The sequence below is a fragment of the Nicotiana tabacum genome, chromosome 24 (genome assembly GCF_000715075.1).
Source record: "Nicotiana tabacum cultivar K326 chromosome 24, ASM71507v2, whole genome shotgun sequence".
NCBI lineage: Eukaryota > Viridiplantae > Streptophyta > Magnoliopsida > Solanales > Solanaceae > Nicotiana > Nicotiana tabacum.
The window spans coordinates 36,572,052-36,580,345 of NC_134103.1; positions in this window are offsets into that span (position 1 = coordinate 36,572,052).

Here is an 8,294-nt window from a genome sequence, read left to right on the forward strand (position 1 = left end):
AGAGGCGGATTCATGATTTGATAGTTAATGGTGTCACTATTAAATGCAAAACGATCACTGGCGAAGAAGATTAAATTAAGATGCATATTTAGTCGATTCGATCCGTTCTGAATTATTTCGGTTCGGTTCGGTTCGGTCCATTTTGAATTTATTCAATCCAATTTAAAAGAAATTAAATTATGTATAAACGAATATATCATACGCCCCTTCAATCACTCTAAAAAATCTCTAAAATTAATATAATAACAACAAATGGATAAAAAGAGAAAATAATTAAATTACATTCAAATAAAATTTAAAGATCCAGAAAAAGATAAAGGAAGCAAATAAACAATATAAATAAATAATAATAATGAGATTGCACAAAAAAGTGAATAACAAAGACGAAGAAAATAAGAAAAATTAACAAAAGGAGCATAAAGAAAAGAAAGGAAAGGGTAAAAGGTAACAAAAGGAATAACTAGGAACAAATCACGGAGAGTCTCAATCCAGGGTCCTTTTAATGGAATATCAGCACTTCAACCATGACATCTATATCCATTTAGTGCCGTGGGTGCCACTTATTCATTATATAGGATTTTTGAGAAAAATACTAGTACATATATAAGATTTTATTCGAGCGACCGGGTGGCTAGATCCGCCCCTTATGATATCAATATAGATGACAAAGAATTAGCTTTAACCCAAAAAGCTAATTAATTCACCAAGATAATCAACCATTTGACCCATTCAAAGATTCTCAAAAGATGCTCTTATACTATTCGTTAAAAATAATACAAACTGAAGCCAAATCACACAAACCCTCCTTGCTTTTTACAATGTGACACATACACTCCAGAAGTTAAATATTACAACGACATCTTATCTTATTACCAGGCACTAAATGAGGAGAAATAGAAATAAGTGCGTGGTCAGGTACATATAGTAACCTACCAAACGAGAAAGCATATGTAAGATCAGACAAAAATCACAACAGTTGTCCCTTTTACATATACTAGTTTAGTGTACGTGTGTTACACGTGTGTCTCGCGTCAAGTAAATATATGTACAAAAACAATATGTTTGACTATAAATGCTTCATCTCGATTTTATATTTTTTCATATCAATTTAGCATTGATATATTTGTGATAATTTTCATATATACTAACCTTAGCCTGTACTACATTTTTAATTGTTATAATTTCAAGGGGGGAAAAATTAGAAAACAATCTGGAAAATTAGAGTTTTGGAATAAGAAAAATGAATCTAGTCATCTAAAAAAATTTAGGGTTATTCTCACTATTTTATTCCCTTCTTTTGAGTCATCCGGTTATTCTGATCTAATAAAAGTTTGTACAACCAAAACTGGCACGAGAACAATATATAAATAAATATCACATATGAGAATAAAGTTACAGACGGACATAAAAAATACTAAGCGGCATGAAGTTTAAATCAATAATTAAAGCTTAGATCATAAATTAATAGTATTATGTTATCATGCCAATAAAAAATTTACAAGAACTATGAAATACATGACACATTAAAAAAAATTAAAAGACTAAAAGAATTCATTCTTCCTAATCTCGTCCCAAAATCAAATGAATACTATGTTCATCAGATAAATAAATATCAAATATAAATATATAATAGAAGAAAATCGAACTTTTATGTATTAACTTATCAGAAAGAGAACTAAATAACTTTCAAAAGCTTATTCAACAATTAATAACTAACCATGGAAGCTTACGAACAAACAAAATATTGAAATAACAATACATGTATAGAAATAATTGAAAGTTTTAAACCGAAAAAAAGAAAAAAGAGGTTTCTAAACATGAAATCAATAGGTAATTTGATTTCAGATTGTAGTCCTACGGGCAGTCAAATATGTACTTATTGTATTTTTTTTCCAACTTTTCTGTCAAAATAAAATTTACTACATTCGAATGTTAAAAATTAAAATTACACCAACATATTTTCGTAAGGAAATCAATTCAAACCATTAGATCTTGATAAATAGCGGATTGAATTTAAATTCAGTTTTTCTTTTTTGGCCATGAATTAGAGCTTTATGTAGCTGCTATATATGTATTTCCGACAATAATATCTTCTTAAAAGATTTATCACTTTTTGAATTGTGACTGAATAGAATTTATTTGAGTTATATAAAATTATAAAATAAACGTTAAAGAAATAAAGATATTTTTTTAACATAATAAATATTGTTCTCATTTAGCTAGCTCAATAAATAAAGATACCATATACCATAAAAGTTTTTCAGATGCCTTATTTGTGATTTAAAAGGGATTTTTATGAAAATTTGAAAATTAAAATTAAATCTTTTGGTCTTCTAAATATTTAGGATGAAAGTTGACATTATACTTCCTAAAAAGTAATAGTGACAATATAAAGTTTAAAAAATAACTAATGTTGAATAGTATTTTACTACAACTAACTTAATTTAAAAAGATAATATAGTGAGACATTGTCACCTATAAGTCTGAATAACCGAATGCAAGAAAGAAAAAAAAAACGATAACTCATTTATAATATATTTGGTATTCTACTATTTCATCTTTATTGCTTCAAATTCATATTATTATCAATTTCACTCTTAATTTTATATCATAAATTGACCTTTTAAATTTCTTTCACCATTAATGCTCTTCCTACAAAAATTAATTTATATACCTTAAAGAGTTGTCCACGTGACAAATAAACTTACTTATATAATGAATTTTAAAAAAATATTAACTTGAACTCTTTTGCATTAGTTAATTCAAAATTTTAATTATTTATTCTCAACATTAAAGAATATAAATTAACTTTTATTATCAAATTCTTAGTGATAGTTCATCCCAATTTTAAAATTTAACTATAATTAGAACTTTGTTCAATAGAATTTTTTATTTCAAATAGTTAAAAATCATTAGTATGTCAATTTTGATTCGTTTTAGTGCTTCCAAAATCATTGTTCATTAGTATGTCAATTTTGATTCGTTGTTGTGCTTCCAGAATTATTGTGCTTTTTACTTCTAGAAAATATTACGCATAATTTCTAAAGTTCTGAATAATAAGAAAATCTTATAGTTTAATATAGTTTTAAAGCTTTAATATTAATAGACATCAAATAAGGACATTCATATAAGGTCTTAAAGCGTTAATATTAACAGACGTCAAATAAGGACATTCATATAAGGTAAAAAAGTTTAATAATTTAAAGTGCTAAATATTAGGATTTGCTTCCTAGTTTAATAAGGAAAGATTTAATAAACAAATTTTAGTTGATTTTAAAGTCCTAAACTTTTAGCTGATACTGAAGGGCCCATTTTGAAGTTTTTCGATTGCTGAGATTCTACCCAAGGCGCATGATTAGCGAGGTTAGCTAATGTACGCCAGCCGCTGTGATGACCCAAAGGGTCATCTTGTAAATTAAGACTCTATTTCGGGCCCGTTAGCCTTAAAAATCTTATTTTCACTTATCTCGATTTTCGTGCACAGTCCGGGCGTAAATCCAGAAAGCCTTTATGTGAAAATTTATGAAGTAATAATTTTTGGGATTTAAAATTAATTTTTAATTGACTTTGGTCAACGTTTTGAGTAAACGGACTCGAATCCGTGTTCCGACATTCCCGTAAGGTCCGTAGTAAAATATGGGAATTGGGCGTATGCCTCAAATCGAATTCTGAGGTCCCTAACTCGAGAAATGAATTTTTGATGAAAATTGTAAGACTAAAATTCTATGGATTTAAAGAAATTGATTAATGTTTGATCTCGTTGGTATCGGGCCCGTATTTTGGTTCCGGAGCCCGGTACAGGTTTAATATAATATATAAGTCATGTTTGTAAAATTTGGTAGAAATCGGAATTGATTTGACGTGACTCAGACGTCCGGTTGAGAAGATAGTAGTTTTGAAATGTTCTTGAGGAATTCATGAGTTTGGGTGCTAAATCCATAGTTTTAGGTGTTATTTTTGTGATTTGATCGCACGAGCAAGTTCGTATGATATTTTTAGACTTGCGTGCATGTTTGGTTTGGAGCTCCGAGGGCTCGGGTGAGTTTCGGATAGGCCACATGATGTTTTGAATTTAGAAAATTTTTGCTGGTATAACTGAACCTGTTGCAGGCCTCTGATCTGTCGCAAATGCGAACCAAATAGATATGGCAATTGCGAGATTTTTATCGCAATTGCGAAGAAAGCCTAGGCAAGCAGTTCTCGCAATTGCGAGTTTATCTTCGCAATTGCGAAGGGCCAATTGTCGCAAATGCGACATAATCTTCGCATTTGCGAAGGCAGCGAAAATGTGAAGGTTCTCGCAATTGCGAAGCTCAGGTTGCAAATACGATATCCGCAGCTGATAACTTTGGACTTAGACGGGATTTTTCATTCATTCTTCAATTTTTCGAACCCTAAACCTCAAGAGGCAATTTTTGGGCGATTTTTACGGGAAAACATTGGGGTAAGTGTTCCTTATCCTATATTGATTATATGTCATGATTTCATACTCATTTATATCATGAATCCGTAAATTTATGAAAGAAAAATCAGATTTTTATAAATTCTTCCAAAAACAAAAATTTAAGATTTGAAGGTCCATTTGATATCGGAATTGGATAAATTTTATATGATTGGACTCGTCTCGGAATGGGTGTTCGGATTTCGTAAGTATTTTCGAGATTTGAGACGTGGGTCCTACCGTCGAATATTTTAATAAATTTTGAATTTTATCCGGAAAATTAGTAAATTCATATGGAATTAATTCCTATGATTCGTATTGAGTATATTGTATTATTTGTGAATAGATTTGAAGCTTTCGGAGACAAATTTAAAAAGAAAAGATGTGGTTGACTAATTGATTGGAATTTGCAAAGCGAGGTATGTGTCGTGGTTAACCCTGACTTGAGAGAATGGAACCCTTAAATTAATTGTTATGTGAATTGCATGTGAACGACGTATAGGCGAGGTGACGAGTGTCTATACGGCGTCAAATTAATTATTTTCCTGATTACTTGAAAAATCACAAATTATTTTAAATCATGAATTAATTATTATAATAATTGTTTCTCTCCTATTCTTTGTCAAATATTAATTCTTGAATTCCTGCATTAATTGTTACATGCTATTTGAATTATGTGGCTTAATATTATTTGACATTTAGCATATTAAATATTAAACTACATATTTTCTCTATGATTTTTATAATAATTTGCTATTTGCCTTGTTTGTTTCATAATTAAGTCATAATTATTGTATGCTTGTTGTCTTATAATTTTATATTAATTGTTGCATTTATTGGAAAAATTCCTTCTATAAGAATTGGTAAATGGATATGTTGGAGGATCGGGTTGCATCGGGTTGCACGCCGCAACAGAATTTATTATAATGAATATATTGGAGGATCGGGTTGCACGCCGCAACAGAATTAATTATAATGAATATATTGGAGGATCGGGTTGCACGCCGCAACAGACTTATTAAAAGTCCATATTGGAGGATCGGGTTGCACGCCGCAACAGACTTATTTAAAAGTCGACATACATATATATATATATTGGGGGATCGGGTTGCACGCCGCAACAGACTTGATTAAAATGAAGCAGGTTGCACGCCGCAACAGAACTGAATGTGAATATATTGTGAGAGCGGGTTGCACGATGCAACAGAATTGATGGAAATGATAATTGGTTATGACTGCTGAGTTGGCTTCAATTATTATAAACGAGTTACCTGATTTATTTCTATTATTGCTGTTGTTACTAATACTGCGTACAGGTAATGTAAGTGACCCGCCTTAGCCTCGTCACTACTTCGTCGAGGTTAGGCTCAGCACTTACCAGTACATGGGGTCGGTTGTACTCATACTACACTCTGCACTTCTTGTACAGATTTCGGAGTTGGTCTTAGTGGCGTGCCATAGACTTGCTCGGATTTCAGCTACTCGGAGGAGACTTGAGGTATAATTGTATGGCGTCCGCAGTTCTGAAGTCCCCGTCTATTTTACTTTAGCTGTGTGTTTACTTCCAGACAGCTTTATTTTATCCAGACCTTTATTTGTATTATTCTAGAAGCTCGTGCACTTGTGACACCAATTCTGAGATGGTATTTAGACACTGTGATTTTTATGGATTATTCACTATATTTCAAACTTTACTTCCGCATTTGTTCTTTGATTATTACTAAATTTAAAAATTATTTTAAAAATAGATAATATTATTCTAACGTTAATTTGTCTAGCAAATAAAATGTTAGGCGCCATCACGGTCCGAAGGTAAAATTTCGGGTCGTGACAGCCGCCGTGACAAGGCAATGGAAGAAGCTTCCTAACCCTAATTCTAAGGGGAACGAAGAAACTATGGAAACATCTGCCCCATCTCAAGTGGGGCGATGGTTAACGGGCATGGGAAGTGCACCTACGATCTTTCAGCATCAACCACCGACGGAGATAGAGGGATTGAAGGTCACCCGGGACACAGGAATTCGACAAAAGCTACAACCACTAACTTTTGGTAGCTTTCTACCACTGAAATTTCAACCTATTCTGGAGAAAATTGACAATGAAGAGGCATCAAACAAAGGAACTGAACCGCATACACAACAAAAAACTCTGAGAATGGAGGATTCCTTGGTACACCGAAGGCTGCAATTCTCGGCAACAAGTACCTCGACTCAGATAGCACCAATTGTGAAGGATAAGACAGAGGATGACAAATAGGAACGAGCAAAAGCAAGGATTGTGCAAGAAAATAGAAGCTCCCAAATGGGTAAGCCCCTAACCTATATTCCCCCTGCTATGCGAGATGGCACTTTTGTGATACAAATAGAGGAGAAGGACACTAGGGTTCAGGAAGAATCTCTAAAAATGCCCTAATTGGGTAAGTCCTTGGTGATAATCCATATGAGAAATCTATGGATAACTATGTGACCAATGTATGGAACTTTGTAGTGAAACCTAAAATTCTGTATCACGATGAGGGCTACTACATCTTCTAATTTCAGAGCATAGAAGATAGAGATCTAGTACTTCATGCAGGGTCTTACACCTACCACAACAAACCATTCATTCTGTAGCATTGGAAAATCGACTTATACTTTTAACCCAGAATGTTTGAGCATCATTCCTTTGTGGGTTAAGTTTCCTGGCCTTCCGTTAGGGTACTGGTCCACAGAAGCATTGGGTAAACTTTCAAGCGTATTAGGGAAACCTCTATACACAGACAGGGTAAAGGCATAAATGGAGAAGGCTTCTTATGCCAGAGTGCTGGTGGAAACTGATGTATCACATCCACTCCCTAAGAGTTTTGAAATACAAACACCTAAGGGAGTCATACATCAACATATTGTCTATGATTGGAGGCCCGAATTCTGTTGTGATTGCATTAGATTTGGTCATGATACAATAGAATGCTGGATAAAGGAGAAGCATGAAAATGAGGAGGAATTTAAGTAGCAACCGAGAAGAAGAAGAAGAAGAAGAAGAAGGAACAAGATTACCCAACGATGGGTGCAGAAGGAGCATATTCCCTCTACTTCAAATGATGCAGAACCATTTGGAGTTCAACATGAAAAGCAATTAGAAATGCATAATATGGGTACTGCATAGCCCATAACTAACAAAGCTATTATAGATGATCAAAGGAAATCACATAGCATGATAAATGGAGCAGGGCAAGCACAACAGAATACCATTGCTAGAGCCAATCCAGAAGATGGCAACCTTATGCAACAAAGCTCAACAGATGTTGCCACTGCCTCTAGCAATAGGTTTGCAATCTTACAAACACAACTCATAGACAAAGAGCTAGGGGATGTTGGGCCAACCAGCTCTTCCCATTAATGAACATTTGTACTTGGAACATTAGAGGGCATAATAAGCTCTTTAAACAGAAAGAGCTGAAACTCTTTCTGAATAAGTACAAAATTGATGTAATTGGTTGTTTGGAGACAAGAGTAAAGGAGAAAAAAACTTCAAGAATCATGAAGAAGATGGCTATAGAGTGGAATGGTTGCTGCAATTACAAAGACCACCTAAATGGTAGAATATGGATATTGTGGTGAAACAATGAAAACATCCATATTATTGAGACTACAGACCAATACATCCATTGTGAGGTGCAGAGGGATAGTTTCAAAACAATACTCATAGTGGTGTATGCCAGAAATGATACAAACCTTAGACATCAGCTATGGAACAAACTTATACAAGTGGGAATCAATGTACAAAATGCTTGGTTGCTAAGTGGGGACTTCAACAATGTGCTAAATACTGAAGACAGAATAGGAGCACCTGTCACTCAATCAGAAACACGAGG